Source organism: Sciurus vulgaris (genome assembly GCF_902686455.1).
Source record: "Sciurus vulgaris genome assembly, chromosome: 2".
NCBI classification, from domain to species: Eukaryota; Metazoa; Chordata; class Mammalia; order Rodentia; family Sciuridae; genus Sciurus; species Sciurus vulgaris.
Genome location: NC_136462.1, coordinates 48997 through 65259, shown reverse-complemented (window position 1 = coordinate 65259; position 16263 = coordinate 48997). Strand labels below are relative to the sequence as shown.

The window sequence follows — 16263 nt, the reverse complement described above, 5'->3', positions numbered from 1 at the left end:
TTTGGTTTCCCGGTCATTTGGTTCATTTTTAAAATTTTGTTTATTTATTTGTTTGACACAACTTGTTTCCTCCTTTATTTGACAATTCCTTTAGGATAATTCCTTCCTTTGCTGAATTGCTTCTTTGTTTTTCATCTCTTCCTCATGGAATATTTTGCTGAGAATGTTCTGTAGTGCTAGCTTTCTTTTGTAAATTCTTTTAGCTTTTGTTTATCATGGAAGGATTTTATTTCATCGTCAAATTTGAAGGTAAGTTTTGCTGGGTATAAGATTCTTGGTTGGCATCCATTTTCTTTCAGGGCTTGAAAAATGTTGTTCCAGGCCCTTCTAGCTTTTAGGGTCTGGATTGAAAAATCTGCTGATATCATATTGGTTTCCCCCTGAATGTAATTTGGTTCTTTTCTCTCACAGCCTTTAAAATTCTGTCTTTATTTTGTATGTTCAGTATTTTCATTATAATGTGCCTTGGTGTGGGTCTGTTGTAATTTTGTGTATTTGGAGTCCTATAAGCCTCTTGAACTTGATTTTCCATTTCATTCTTCAGATTTGGGAAATTTTCTGATATTATTTCATTGAATAAATTGTTCATTCCTTTGGCTTGTTTCTCTAGGCCTTCCTCAATCCCAATAATTCTTAAATTTGGCCTTTTCATGATATCCCGTAGTTCTTGTAGATTCTGTTCATGATTTCTTACCATCTTCTCTGTTTGTTCAACTTTGTTTTCAAGGTTAAATATTTTGTCTTCAATGTCTGAGGTTCTGTCTTCCAGGTGTTCTATCCTATTGGATATGCTTTCTATGGAGTTCTTAATTTGGTTTATTGTTTCCTTCATGTCAAGGATTTCTGTTTTTTTTTTTTTCAATATCTCTAACTCTTTATTGAAATGATCTTTTGCTTCCTGTATTTGCTCTTTTAACTGTCGATTGGTGCGATCATTCAATGCTTGCATTTGCTCTTTCATCTCATCATTTGCTTCTCTGATAATTTTAATTATGTACATTCTGAACTCCTTTTCTGTCATTTCTTCTGCCATGCTATCATTGGGTTTTATTGATGTAACATCTAGATTTGTTTGCAGCATTTTCTTTCCGTGTTTTCTCATATTGTTCAGGTATCAGTGGACCACTGAGATATTGCAGATTTCCTCTATTGACTTACAATGTCCCTGAAGATTTCTGTATATATCCCCCCTTAGCCTTCAGTAGGCTGAAGTCTTGGAGGAAGTTGATAATGCGGTGTTCCACAAGGAAGCTGCCTCTCTAGGAGTGGTGGCCTTCAGGTGGGGTATAATCCCTGCTAGTGGGCAGAGGTGCCTCCACTTGTTGACCAATGACCATCCAAAGGGGACCTAGGCTGCGGGCTGAGGCAAGGCCTGTTTGGGCCTGAGTCTGTAGTTTTACCGTCCTTGTGGGGAAACCTCACCTGGCAGGGAAGACTCACCCGGTGCGGAGGTCTTGCTGGTCAGTTCCCTCCTAGAGGTTCCCCTCAATTTACAGCTACCGCCTGGGCTGGGCTGCCTTCCTCTGCAAAGTTCCCAGGGGCCCGGCCCTACCTCCTGGGCCTGGAAGCCTCACCCTTGGCAGATGAATCTCCTTAGGCTGCCCCTCCTCAGAGAATCTGCCCGCAGGCCTGGAACCTTCGCTCCGCCCTAAGCCTGTCTCTGTGCGGCTCTTCCACCAAGAAGCCTCCTAGACCCTGGGACCCTGCTCTGCACTTAATCGCCTGGCTATGCGGCCCCTCCTCTGAGCAGCCACCTGGGGCCCCGAACAATTGCTCTGAGTCCCAGTGACCCTCCACCCGCCTCTTCCTCCAGACAGCCACCCAGTATTCTGGTGCGGTCACTAGGAGTCCAAGAAACTCACTGCGTGCCTCCTCCTCCCACCAACCACCCGTAGCCCTGGGCAATCAATCACTCCAAGTCGAAGTGACCCTCCCCGTTCCTCCTCCTTCTCCAGATAACCCCCCGGGTGTTCCGTAGCGGTCGCTCTGAGTGGCTCCAAATCCACGTGACCCGCTGCACGTGTCCTCTGGGCAACCGCCCAGAGCTCTGGTGCGGCCACTCAAGACCAAGTGACCCACCACGCTCCTCCTCCAGGCAGCCCCCCTGTGTTCAGGAGCTGTCACTTTAAGTCCAAACAACTCACCACTCGCCTTCTCCTCTAAGTAGCCACCTGGAGCGCTAATGCAGTCACTTCGAGTCCAAACAACCCGCCGCGCTCCTCCTCCTCCTCCTCCTACTCCTCCGGGCAGGCCCCGGTGTTCAGAAGTGGTCTGAGTCCAAACAGCTCGCCGTGGAGCTTCTCCTCTGGCAACCGCCTATAGCTCTGGTGTAGTCACCCCGAATCCAAGCGGCCGCGCTCCTCTTCCTCCTCCTTGTGCTCAGGGCAGGCCCAGGTGTTCAGAAGCAGTCGTTCTGAGTCCAAACAGCTCGCCGCGCGGCTTCTCCTCTGGCAACCGCCTGTAGCTCTGGTGCAGTCACTCCGAATCCAAGTGGCCACGTTCCTCCTTCTCCTCCTCAGGGCAGTCCCCGGTGTCCTGAGTCCACACAGCTCTCCTCGCCACTCCTCCCCTGGGCAGCCGCAAGAACCCCAGTGGTTGCTCCGAGTCCCAGCGCTGTGCCGAGCGGCCTCATTTACGGCGCTCCCAGTTGTCCGAGTTCACTGCTGCAGCGGGGGGATGGGCGTCTTGCCGGCAGCTCTACTTCACAAAGTTCCCTGCGTTCCGGGACCACCGTCCCATCCGGGATGCCTTCCCAATGGGTGAGAGTCACCTGGCTGCTTTGAGTTGGTCCCAAGTGTCTCAATATCTCCTCTTTTGAATCCTGAGTCCTGGAGCAACATGAAATGCAGCCTCCCTCTAGGCCACCATCTTGAAACCTATATACCACAGTTTCTTTATCCATTCATCAACTGAAGGGCATTGAGGTTGGTTCCACAGTCTGCTATTGTGAATTGAGCAGCTATGAACATTGATGTGGCCACATCACTGTAGTATGCTGATTTTACGTCCTTTGGGTACAGGCCGAGGAGTGGTATAGCTGGGTCAAATGGTGGTTCCATTCCAAGTTTTCTAAGGAATCTCCACACTGCTTTCCAGTGTGGCTGCACTAATTTTCAACTGCACAAGCAATGTATGAGTGTACCTTTTTCCCCATATCCTTGCCAAAACCTATTGCTGCTTGTATTCTTGATAATCGCCATTCTAATTGGGGTGAGCTGGAATCTTGGGGTATTTTTGATTTATTTCTCTTATTACTAGAGATGTTGAACTTTTTTTATATATCTGTTGACTGCTTGTAGATCTTCTTCTGTGAAGTGCTGTTCATATCCTTAGCCCATTTTTTTATTGGGTTATTTTTATTCTTCGTGTAGAGTTTTTTGAGTTCTTTATAGATTCTGGAAATTAGTGCTCTATCTGAAGTATGAATGGCAAAGATTTTCTCCCACTCTGTAGGCTTTTTTGCATTGCTGATAGTTTCCTTTGCTGAGAGAGAGCTATTTAGTTTGAATACATCCTAGTTATTGATTCTTGCTTTTATTTCTTGTGCTATGGGAGTCCTGTTAAGGAAGTCTGATCCTAAGCCGACATGTTGAAGATTTGGACCTACTTTTTAATATTGTCAAAATAGCCATACTACCAAAAGTGCTAAACAGATTCAATGCAATTCCAATTAAAATCCCAATGACGTACTTTACAGAAATAGAGCAAGCAATCATGAAATTCATCTGGAAGAATAAGAAACCCAGAATAACTAAAGCAATCCTTAGCAGGAAGAATGAAACAGGGGGTATCACAATACCAGAACTGCAACTATACTACAAAGCAATAGTAACAAAAATGGCATGGTATTGGCACCAAAATAAACAGGTGGATCAATGGTACAGAATAGAGGACATGGACACAAACCTCAATAAATACAATTTTCTCATACTAGACAAAGGTGCCAAAAACATGCAATGGAGAAAAGATAGCCTCTTCAACAAATGATGCTGAGAAAACTTGAAATCCATATGCAACAGAATGAAACTAAACCCCTATCTCTCAATTTGCACAAAACTCAACTCAAAATGGATCAAGGACCTTGGAATCAGACCAGAGACACTGCATCTTATAGAAGGAAATGTAGGTGCTAGGAAATTCTACAGGTCCTCTACAGAAGATTCATTGTAGGTTTTCCTAAGGTTACATAAGGTTCAGAAAGAGAGGAAACCCCACCAGCTTACAGGAAAACCCTTCCTTCCCAACTTGCACTCTGCACCAGGTCCTTCATTCCTTCCTGTTTCTCATGACTCTCCAGTACCCCCTGTTTGTCCTGAGCTCCCCATGTTGGTCCTGAACTCTATTTGCTGTTCCCAAGGTCCTCTTACTGATCAAGATACCTTGTGAATCTTGAGTTATACCTGCTGGTCTTAAACTACCATGCAAGGAGGTTTGTGCCTGGGATCACACCAACATCCCCTCACTGTGAGTCCAGCACAGTAATACACAGCCACATCCTTATTCGTCACAGAACTCCACTGCAGTGGAACTGTGTCTTGCATGTGTCTCTGGAAATGGTGACTCCACTCTTCAGGGAGGGGTAGTAAGTTGTGCCTCCATTACCAAGAATGTGCCCCATTCACTGCAGTCCCTTTTCTGGAGGCTGATGGATCCAGTTCCAACTGTAACCAATGGTGATGGAGTAACCAGAGAAAGCACAGGTGAGGAACAGGTCTGTGAGGTCTTCACCACTCTGATCCTGAATGCTGCAATTGCACCTGGGACTGGAGCCTCTGGACAGAGGATGACAGTAAGTCAAGGACTCAGATGCAGCTGCACAAAACTTCCTCCCTGAATCCCTGAGACACTCACATCTGGGAGCCACCATCGAAGGGAAGAAAAACGTTTGTCTCCATGTTCTTCAGATTAGGCTCCCAATCCTCAAAAATACCTTCCAGATGGAGAACATGAATATGTGTCAGTGGGTTCTGTGTTTTAACCTGGCTGCCTAAATACATTTGCATGTGGGTGAGGCTTGTATCAAGGATGTAGAGGGAGGGGCCAGATAATTCTCTCTGGGAGAAACTACTGGTTGTACCCACAGAAATCTCTGTCCCCTGCCTGGGGTGCACTTCACCAGACCCATGGTATCCTCATTCCAGGAGGGGACATGTGGTGGGACTTTTCAGGGAGCAGGATGTGTTCACACATGAAACATGGCTTTGGGAATGTGGTCACCAGTCTCACTCTCAGAGTTTATAGTATTAATGGCTGTGTGTGTGTGTGTGTGTGTGTGTGTGTGTGTGTGTGTCCATGTGTCTGTGTCTGCGTACACATCACAGAAATACATTCTATAGATAACTATATCTTACTCTGAATTATGGAATTATGAATCTGAAACATATAAGTCACCATAAGCTCTTATTAAGCATTGGGTTTTCAGAGTTTGATGCAGCACCAGAATGTTTTAATCTATATAATTTAGAGGAAATTCCTTTATACTCAAAGCTTGTCAAGCATTGGCAGCCTTTGGGAGACTCATGGGAGTGAGTTTCACATTTCTTCATGTAAATTTTTTCAACTGTTTATAGTGTCAAGAGCTACACTGGGGAGAATTTTTCTACAACACGCTGCATACACTGATTTAGTGTGTGTAGACATTTTTCTCACATGGTGTCAATTCCTAGCACTGTTCAAAGAGCCAACAGATCCTTCTTCCTGCTTTTTTCTGTGGAAAGATGAGGTGCGGCAGGAGCATCCTTTCCTGGGGATGATCACCTTGGTGGAGAGCATTGAGGAGCAAGGCCCTATCAAAGATGGAATTAGTCATTTGGTAAAGGACCTTCAATGCAGGGATGTGGGCAGTTTCCTGAAGATGCCCTCCCAGCTGTCCCAGGTGGTGTGGATCTTGTTCTCTATCTCTGTTTTTCTCATTCACTGAAAACTTTTCACTATGGTACAGAGATGACCTTCATGATGGTTCCATCCATGTGCACAAAGCTTCTCAGAAGAAACAAGTTCAATTGGACCCAGGGAGCTACTGGTGTCATGATAAGTCTCTGTAAATTGCCCACCTCAAGCTCATGTGGGCCAAGGGTACTACCTGTGCCAAGGGTCAGATCTCTGTAAACCACTCTCTATGATACGCCCTCAATGACCATGTGTCAATCATTCTCAATTTTGGAGAGATCTCCTGAGCATGGTGGTGACAGGCAGAGCCCAGCCCATCCCTCACCATGAGACCCCCAGGATGTGGACAACATGTATGATTTTCAGTCTGAAAGGGCATAAATTGGGGATTATAGGAGGAACTCTACATGTAATATTTACAGCAGAAAACCTGAGAATATGATACTGTCATCTATTTTGAGTGCCAAGATTTTCTTTTAAACAGTGAAATTCTTTGTGTGAGCCCTCATCATGTGTGATGTGTTGACATATTTGACTCCATGAAAATGTTATAGGCCAGGCTATGTGGGCAATGACCAAACAGACTCCATTTTACCTTGAGACTCCATGTTATATAGGAAATGCTTCTCCCATGGGAACACCCTGCCTATGTATCCATCAACAGTTGCTTAGCATGACTTTTTTGGTAATACAAAATGATGAAATGGCAATTCTTGTACAATACAAAATTGTTCTCTTTTTGGTTCCTAGTTTCCTATATAATGTACCATGTTAACAAAAATGTCAACAGTGATTGTGTATATGTTAGTAATCATTTTTTAGTTTGTACCTAAGTAAGGTCATTTTGACCTACTTTCCCCTCTGCTAAGGATTTTAGATCCCATGATGTTAGTTTGTAATTTAGAATCATAGCAACAGACACTTATGATTGTACTGACTTATGGTATAAAAATCCCTGTAACCCTAATAGTCGGGGTTGTTCGCCCAATAGCCATTTTTGGGTCATTGAATGTGACAGTCAGCTGGCTGGCTTAATAAAGACTCTCAAATTTTGACTTCTCAGTGGTGATCTGTCTGTTCTTAAGTTGTGCCCTGTAACAAATGGAGCCCCGAGGGTCACCTGCTTTGCTGTTTCCTGACATGCCAGAGTTATAACTTGGGCAGGTCAGAGAACCTCAGCCCAGTGCCCTCACACATGTGCCTAGTGATACAGGTCCAGCATTCTGAGAAAATCACTTTCCTTTCTATAATTTTATGATACAGCTTTCAATGAACCATATTATAAGCTCACTATACACTTCAGTTTAAATATGAGGTGCATAAAAGCCCTTGTGTGAGATGTTCCAAGAATTTTCAGAGGTGGCAGGGTGAGGTTCTAAAGGGTGTGGAGTAATCAGTGAATTAATGCACCAACATGGCTTAAGTGGGTGTGGAAAATGTAGACAGGTAGGGTGCATCTGTAGGATACAGGTCCCTCAGGGTGTTTATACTTGGGGTTTATATTTTGTCTCTAAGGAGTGGAGTACTCTCTCTCTTCCCTACACCTCTCTCACTGATTCCTCATGACATTATCCTGAGTAGCATTCCTCCTCCAATACTGTCATGATGTTCTGTATTAACTTGTGTCCTGGGAATTGGAGTCAGACATGTGGACTGAACTGTTTCTCCCATAGTGCTCTTGACAGGTATTTTGACCACAGAAATGCAAATGTTCACTAAAATAGAAATAGGCATGCTTAACAAGGGTCATTAAAACTGACCTGTTCCTGTATTCCAGAAGCTTTTGGAGCTTTATGGAGTTTATGTGAAGAAAATAGAAAAATTTGGAAACAAAAACTGCACCAGTTTTAGATTGCCATAAGTGGAGTGTAATGGGGGTTTTGGTGGGAGCTAAGAAGAACAGAATGTGAATTGGAGTGTGGATACTAAATACTGGGGTCATGAGATGTCAGAGGAGTACTCTATTGGAAAGTGGAGTAAAGTTCATTCATACACATGGTGTTCTGACTATGAAGCTGTCCACATTTAACCCATGTCCTCAACTTATTTGTGAAGGTGAGTTTAAATGTGAAGGACACATTAATAGGGCAGAGGAAATTTTAGGGCAGCACAACTTTCAGGAAGGCATGGATATAGCTGCCTGCTTTTAGCCACATTTAGCATGATGATCAGGAGCAGAAAGCAGAGAAGAGAGACATAAAATGTAACAGTTAGGTTAGACATTTGTGAGTAAAACTGGGGCTAGAGAAATTGGGATTGTTAAAGACATGACAGCCACTTGAAAATTGCTAATACATTCCACAGAAATAAGAGAAAAGTTGGGATCATGGCATCTCAGAAATGATCAAGACCACAGCCATCTCAGGCTCAAGGGTGTAAAAGGAACAATTCTTTGAGAAGAGACCATGTGGACACCCTACTTGCATAGTTGGCAGTAGACAGTTGTTGCACCATTCTCCACCTTGGAAGCATGCAGAGGTCACTGTACCATGGTCCCACGAGGCTTGGTGCTACTGGAGATGGTGGCAGACCTGGGCACCATCCACAAGATCCTGGTTCTGCAGGATTGCAGGATGCTGGAGGTAGGGGCAGGTCAGAGTCCCTGCAGAGTCCCTGAGAGGATGATGCATGAGAATGTGACAAGAAAGGTGAAATTCCGGGGGCAATCTCCAAAATATGAGATGCCAGAAATTTGGAATTTAGACCAAGGAAATCTGCATGAATGAAGCAGAGACAAGCCACAAGCGAAGTCATGAGGGCAGCAACCAGCAAGGTCACTGGAGCTGAGAGACATCAGAGCTTGAATTAAACAGCTGATGCCATGTGCCCAAGTGCTAGACGTGGAGCTCAAGACTGTGCAGATTGAATTTGGCCTAGCTTTGGTCTTATTCCTTCATTCTACGTCTCCTTTCTAACTTGTGGTTTGGACATGTTCACTCTGTGCCTTTAAATGTTAGATATATGAAAAATGTTTTGAACTTACTCCCACAGTTAGGAGTTTGCCTTGAGACTCAAGAGATTGTGTACCTGGACTTTTGGGTGACTCCTGAACTGTTAAGAGAGTGGTGACTTCTGAAAATTAGCTCAGTAAATTTTGAAATGTGAGATGGGCATGAACTTTTGGGCATTGGGAGAGAATACTAAGGTTTATAAATGGGCTGTTTCCAAGAGCCCATGTGTGGCAATATTTTTAGAGGTAGAATAACTAGATGATGAGCATTGGAACCTAATCAGTAGGTTTATGCCAGGACATGATTTAAACAGGTGGAAACCAAATGTAGGATGGGTGTGTTTGTTGGACGTAGGTCACTGGGGTTTCCCTTTGGATTTTTATTGTGTCCCTGGTGAGCAGAGTTCTCCCTCTCTCTCTGTTGTTACTATATGCTGAGCAGGTTTCTTTCACCATACTCTTCTGCCATGATCGGCCACCTCGTCTATGAACTAGAGCTATGGAGTCCACTGCCTGTGAACTGAGACCTCTGAAATTGTGAGCCAAATAACTATTTCCTCTTTACATGATCCTTGACATATATATTGGTCACAGCAATGCAAAAGGTGACTAAGACACTATCCAATGCCACTTAAAGAGCAATTTAAATAATAATCAGGCTGCTTTCCTACAGGACATGCATGAAGGAGAAGCAGTAGAATGAGACAGAATGACACATGTACATGCTCCATTGTGTGAGGACCTGAAGGGAATGCAGGCTGCTGTGGGGCAGGGAAGGACCAGAGGACCCCAACCTGCAGAGAGAGGTGAGCCTGTTACACTCTGGGGGTCTTCCTGCCATGAGGTAGTAGCATGAAAAAAGACAAATGACATTATTGATGAATAAAAGTATATTAAACTGTAAAATATTAGGTATATAACTAATGTGTTCAAAGAAAGATATTGAAAACAATAAAACATTAAAACATAGGAAAAATATAGCAAGGCAATTGAAGGAAATCCAGGGTCCCTGCTGTAGAAATATTAAAACTCTGAAACTATTTTAATTCCCAAATAGAGCTATGGATTTAGAGCACTTCCTATTATAAACCCAATGGAATTTTTTACTAAATTAGAAAAACTATTTACAACATATTTTGAATTTTAAAAAGACCTTGAATATTCAAAACAGATTTTTAACTTATCCTTAATTCACCATAGATATCTACAACATTGCATTCATTTTGATGTAATCATACAGGCTTCAGTATCCATGACTTCCCATTTCTCCCCTCCTTCCTTCTCCTGGTCCCTTTTTCTGCTCTGCTCCTCTCTCTGTTGCAGGTTGGAGATGGACTCTCCCCAAGCTCCTGCATTTGTGCAGAAGAGTCAGATGTGGGAAGATTAGATCATGAACTATGGAACCTGTAAATGATCATAGTTTGATGGACCACATGGATGGTGATTTATGCAGGTGATGCATGACTGAGAAGGGGAGCCACTGGGGGTATCCTGGAGAGTTCCCTCTTCCCTAAAGCCCCCATAATTTTCCCCACACTTGGTGGCCACTGTGAAGTTAGCACCTTCTTTCCATTGCTGCCCTTCTACCAGGAGGCTCTGCCTCCCCTCAGGACCAGAGCAGTGAAGTGGGCCAGAAACTGATTGACCTTCTACAACCATGGTATTAGAACAAAGCTTACCTGCTCTTCATTTGTCTTATCAGGAGTTTTCCCACAGGGAAGGAAAGATGATTATCACAGAAATTAGTACCAGGAGAGGGGTCCATCTATGACAAGATTATCTATGAGATTCAAAAGTCTTTAGAACTTGTTTTAGGAAAGAAAATGGAAAAGTCTGAGGATGCAGTATGGAGAAGCCTTACAAGGTGTAAGCAAGGCTCATGGGCTATTGTGGTGGGAGCTCAAAGGGCCAGAAGTCTGATAGGAATGAAAACCGTGCTAATGAGGATTCCAAGGGAAATGAGAACTCCCTTGGGAGTTGCAATGGAGGCAATTCATGTGTATTCCAGCAAAGAGCAGGTCTACATTTTCCCATACTTGAGGAGTCCTGGGAGGCTGAATTAAAGATAATGAACTAATTAATCTGGTGGTGGAAGATTCAAGGCAACACAGCCTTCAGGAGATGGTATAGATACTGCTCTTTTTTTATTAGCCAGGTCTGTGGTGATAATCAGGAGCAGAATACAGAGCAGAAAGATTTGAAAATTTGGAGACGAGTCAGAATTGTACATGTAAAACTGGGTATAAGGAAGTTGGGGTTTTGGAAGAGATTACTGACAAAAGGTGATGGTAAGTACTCTACCAAGACAATAGGACAGATGCCTCAAGGACCTCTCAGGAATTTGAAAGGTAACACCCATTACAGGGTCAGGAATGTAGAAGGGAGGTGCCTTGAGAATAGAGAGTGTGGCACCCACTCACATCAGAGAACTAGAAACTGGCTTCTACATTCTCCCTCCTGGGCACAGCAGCCATGATCTGAGTGGGTTGAGTTTCTGCTTGAGCTTCCAGCATACCTTGGTATCATGCAGTGTACTGGTTCTTTAGGAATGCAGGAAGCTGGAGTTAATTGTTCATGGAGGCCTCCACTGATCTTTCAAAGAAGTTTTGGGAAGCCAGGCAATGAGTAGAATGGCCAGAATCCCTGTGGTAAACCTGAGGAAGATGATGCTTGTCCCTGTGAATATGATGCTGAAGCTGGAATTGAGAAACCAGAAACTAAGAGATGGCAATCATGTGCACTGTCTCCCAAGGGAGGCTGCTGGCTGTGGAGAGAGCCAGGATATGGGAGAGGCCATGAGAGCAGCAGCAAGCAGTACCACAGGGTCAAGCAGGCCAATCACTTAGGAGAACACATCTCCCCTTCATGTGACCCTGCATCAGAAGGTGGAGCCACAGAACTTGCTTGCCCAGGTGGGTTTTTTCCCTTTCTTCTTCCCATCCCTTCTAAGGACCTAGTCCTGTTTTCTTGATGCCACTGTGTGGATATATGTGACCTGCTTCTAATTTTGACAGGAGCTTCCAGTCAAGCATCCACCTTTAGTGAGGTGAGACATTGAAGTTGGCCTTTTTGGCCAATGCAGGGAATATTTACACAATGATGACTCTCAGAGAAGAACCACATTCATTTTGCACTGTGAGATGGATATGAGATTTGGGGTCCAAGGTTGGTAGTTTATGATGTGGATATGAGGTGACCTTCTGCAACCTATGTATTATTGCTGGTAGTGAAAATATCAGAGCGTGAGCTGTAATCACATCAGTCCATCCTAGTCATAATGGACTACCTGGGTGGCACCTGTAGGTGGGTAAGGAGTGCCTGGAGGAGGTGGCTCTCTCCCAGCCCCCTCCCCACTTTCTGTCTTATTCTTTCTTGCCAAGATCCATACCTTTTGCCTCCACCTCCTTTCCACCTTAGGGCTTTGCCTCACCTCAGACCCAGCATGGTGGAGTTGGATGACCATGTACTGAACCTATGAAACTGTCAGCTAGGATAAAATTTCTTATTCTACGTGGGTCTTGATGTAGTTCGGTCAGAGGGATGTATTCATTGAGATCATTGAACTTGTTATATTGATCACATCTTAACTAAGCAGTTAAATAGAGTGGACATCTGTGGACATGCCACAATGCCTTTGCATCCCAAGAATGGTTGCTGCCACTTTCCCCCATGCCCTGAACCCCTAGGACAAGTCTCCCACTCACAGAATGGCTGGGGGAATCACAGACCAGACCTTGTTCAGCCTCATCTTCAAGGACCTCAGGATGGGCATAGTTGGGCTCCAGCTCCAACAGGTGTGTGACCTTGGCCTTGTCCTAATCCTGCCTCTTCGGTGGGCACCCTGGTCCTTCCTAGATCATGCTCAGGTCACGCACCTCCACTCCAGGACACATGGTGTGAGGAGTGAGTAGTGTCATCTGTGCACACAGTAACCAGGCAGGTGTGCTGTGGGTTTCCAGGTTAGTGAGAAGAGTTACAGGAAATTCACTTTGTGTGATTAACTCAGAAGAGGCCTAAGGCAGGCACCAGACTCAGAGCCTCACCAGGACTGGCATTTGGGGTCTTGATTGTGAGATGTGAAGAGCATTGATCTCCCTACCACCCAGGAGCCTGGAGAAGCCCCACTGCCCAGCAGACACCCAGGTTGATTCCAGACACTGCCATGCACCTTAGAGTGGAGCAGAGTAGCATCTGGACCCTGTGGACCCACTTCCACATGCAGGATGCTACCTGCCAAGGGAAACCTCAGGAAATGCCTGCTCTAGGGTGGGGAGAGCTCATCAGGTGTGCAGTCACCAGGAGAACCATGTTGTCAGTAGATGATTCTATGATGATAGCTAAGGACACTGGGGAGGCTGAGCTGCAGACACAGGTTTCCATTTCAGATGTGTTTGTGTGTGTGTGTGTGTGTGTGTGTGTGTGTGTGTGTGTTTGTGTCTGAGGTTCCTGGGAGGCCCTAATGTGTGTATGTTTGTGTGTTTGTGTGTCTGTGTGTGTGTGTGTGTCTGAGGTCTCTGGGACCTCGGGCTCTGCTGTGGAAGATGAGGATGCACAATGGTGTGAATTTATACCTGTAGAGGTGTTAGTCCAGGTCAGTGTGTAAAGAGCACCTGGCAGGTTTGTGGGTGTGATGGATAGAGGTGTCTGAGGGCCTGCTGAGCTCTCCCCATGTGCATCCTCTACAGTGCCCAAGAACTGGCTGGCTGGAGGAGGCAGAGCTAGAGCTCAGGGACAGCAATATGACAATGTAGCAGAATCTGCCTTCCAGGGGTCTCACCCACACAGACACACAGACACACATACTCACATAAACCAAAAATATATTTTATGCATAGACATATAGATTCACACAATGCTGTGCATCCAGAACTGATGTCTGTGGAGAAAGACATGCCTGACCTCATAAGAGAACATCATGGGATGATCTGAGGCAGATAAGAGCCCTCAATTCCCCATGATGGGATCAAGGGAACCCTGATAAGGTGGAGAGAAAACATCCACTCTTCTCCAAGGCTGCTCTGAAGGTGGCACCTGAGCTCCCTGTGTGCTGAGTGCCCCCTGCTGGCCCTGGGCGCCCTGCAGGGAGGTTTGTGTCTGGGCTCACACTGAGGTCCCCTCACTGTGTCTCTGGCACAGTAATAGGTGGCCGTGTCCTGGGTGGTCAGGGAGCTCAGCTGCAGGGAGAACTGGTTCTTGGATGTGTCTCTGGAGATGGATGCTCGGCTTTTGAGGGATGGGCTGTAGTTAGTGCTACCATCATAACATATGCACCCTATCCACTCCAGCCCCTTCCCTGGGGTCTGACGGATCCAGTTCCAGCAGTAATAACTGGTTGTGATGGTGAATCCATACACAGCACAGGTGAGGGACAGGGTCTCTGAGGGCTTCACCAGGCCAGTACCCCACTCCTGCAGCTTCACCTGGCACAGGACAAGGAGAGGCAGACCCTGTCAGTCACCTACAGTCACAACCTCTCAATGGAACCAGCTCTGACATTGGGGACACTCACCTTGGGGAGCTGTGACTAGGTACAGGAGAAGACCCAGCATCCTCATCTTCTAGACCACACCTGACTTCCCAGAGAGCTCAGCCCTGTGTGAGCAGAGAGCTGTGAGCTCCCACAGCCCAGAGGGCATTTGAACTCAGAGAAGGAGGAGGAATTTGCATGTGGGTGAGGCTCTTCTTATATTTGGAGAGGCTGAGGCCAGGTTGCCCAGGTCTTTATTGCTCCAGAGATGTGTCTCTCTCTCTAACCCAAGTGGAGCTTTACCTGTGACAGGATAGCAGTTGGTTTAGGGGTTGCTGGAAGGCTGTTGGAGTGTGAGCCCACCTTCCTGAGCTCAGAACTGCCTCCTCCAAGCCCTTCCTCCCTGGATCTTGGAGGGATCTCAGAGTGGCAGGAACTTGCCTAGCATGCAAGAGGACCCAGGTTCAATACCCAATCCTGAAAGTAGAGCCCTCAATGGTTTCTGAACAAGAGCACAGGGCTGAGGATGGTGTTCCCCCATGTCCAAGAAAGGAACCCTTCCATTTTTTCTCATGAATAGTTATTCTCATCTCTGTGAGATTTGGAGGATACAGACTTCATAGGAGAGGATGGAGCAGGGACTCATAAGGGGAGGGGCTTCCTGCTGTGTGCCCACTGACCTCCCCTATACCTTCTGACCTGCTTGTCCTCCTGATTCTTCAGCCAATGCCTGCGGACAGGAGTGGGCTGAAATCTGCCCTGAACTCTTCCATTCATCTGTCCTACTCTCTGGTCTCCACCATGAGAGAACAGGATGGAAGGGTCTGGGACAGGGTGAGGGTCCTGGGAGCAGAGGCAGCTCTCACCTGCAGCCTGAGGCTGAGAGCCACAGGGTCCACAAAGAGCAGCAGAGCCAGGCTGGCAGCAGACAAGGAGGGCATGTAGGGCAGGTTGGGTGAGGGAGGGAGGCCCAGGACTCCTTCTTTGTGCAGCATCACTGCAGTGAGAACTGCCCTGCCCACAGTACCATCATTTAAAGAAGACAGTGGACACTCTCCTTAGTCAGGAGGATTCACTGAGAGGACAAGTGTAGGTGATGCTCTCCTGATGAGGATTCAGGGAATTGATCTCCTGCCTAACTGAGTGAACACAACCTACTAATAAGACAAGTAGGTACCCATCCTTATTCACTGTGGTGTTAATCATGACCTCACAGCAAACTCTGAACCTGCAGATACCCTCCTCCTGATGCTGGGGAGGCTCCAGGAAGAAATTACTGGCCTCCATGTTTTCACCAACTACAAATCCTTTTGTGCCCTGTGTGTGAAGTTTCCAAGTCCTAGCCATTTTTCCCCTGGCCATTGTTACAGGTTGTGGCCATGATGGTCTTTCCCATGTTAGATGAAGTGACAGAGACACAGCCCCTGCTAGTGTAGACATTGCCAGTCTCCACCTGTGTTCCCATAGTGATTTGATCATGGTTGAGACATGTGTGCCTGAGGGTGAGATGGGGGCAGGAGAGATGCTGGTCATGGGGATTCTGCTGAGTGAAGGAGGCTGAAGCTCTGGGAGAATTGAGCCCTCTCCATGGTTCCCATTCTCCATGCATCCTCCTCCTCCAGTCCAGGGAATGTGGTGAAGGAGACTGACTGATACTGCCATGTGACCAAGGTCAGCAAAGTCTATAATTTGAGTTAGTGTTCCCCTAGCTTCAAAGGTGTGATGATTAATTGTTACTATCTACATATCTACCTATTAATCTATCTATTATCAATCACCTATCATTCATCTTTCTCTTTTTGCCAATCATCCATCCATCTTCTATGGTATGTATATTATCTACCTACATATTTTTATATTTCTATTACCTATGGTCCATTACTTGGTCATCTCTCTATACCTATAAACCCTCTTTTATCATCTATTTGTAACCTATCAACTCATATTTCTGGATCCT

The 16263-nt window shown here is 45.7% G+C and overlaps 1 gene segment (V, D, J or C); it reads right to left on the bottom strand.

The window, feature by feature from the left end:
- Positions 1 to 11863: 11863 nt before the first annotated feature.
- Positions 11864 to 15301, bottom strand: LOC306653742 (Ig heavy chain V region 3-6-like). The segment is given in 3 exons: positions 15173 to 15301; positions 13960 to 14259; positions 11864 to 11875 (listed from the first exon to the last, which is right to left on the bottom strand).
- Positions 15302 to 16263: the final 962 nt, after the last annotated feature.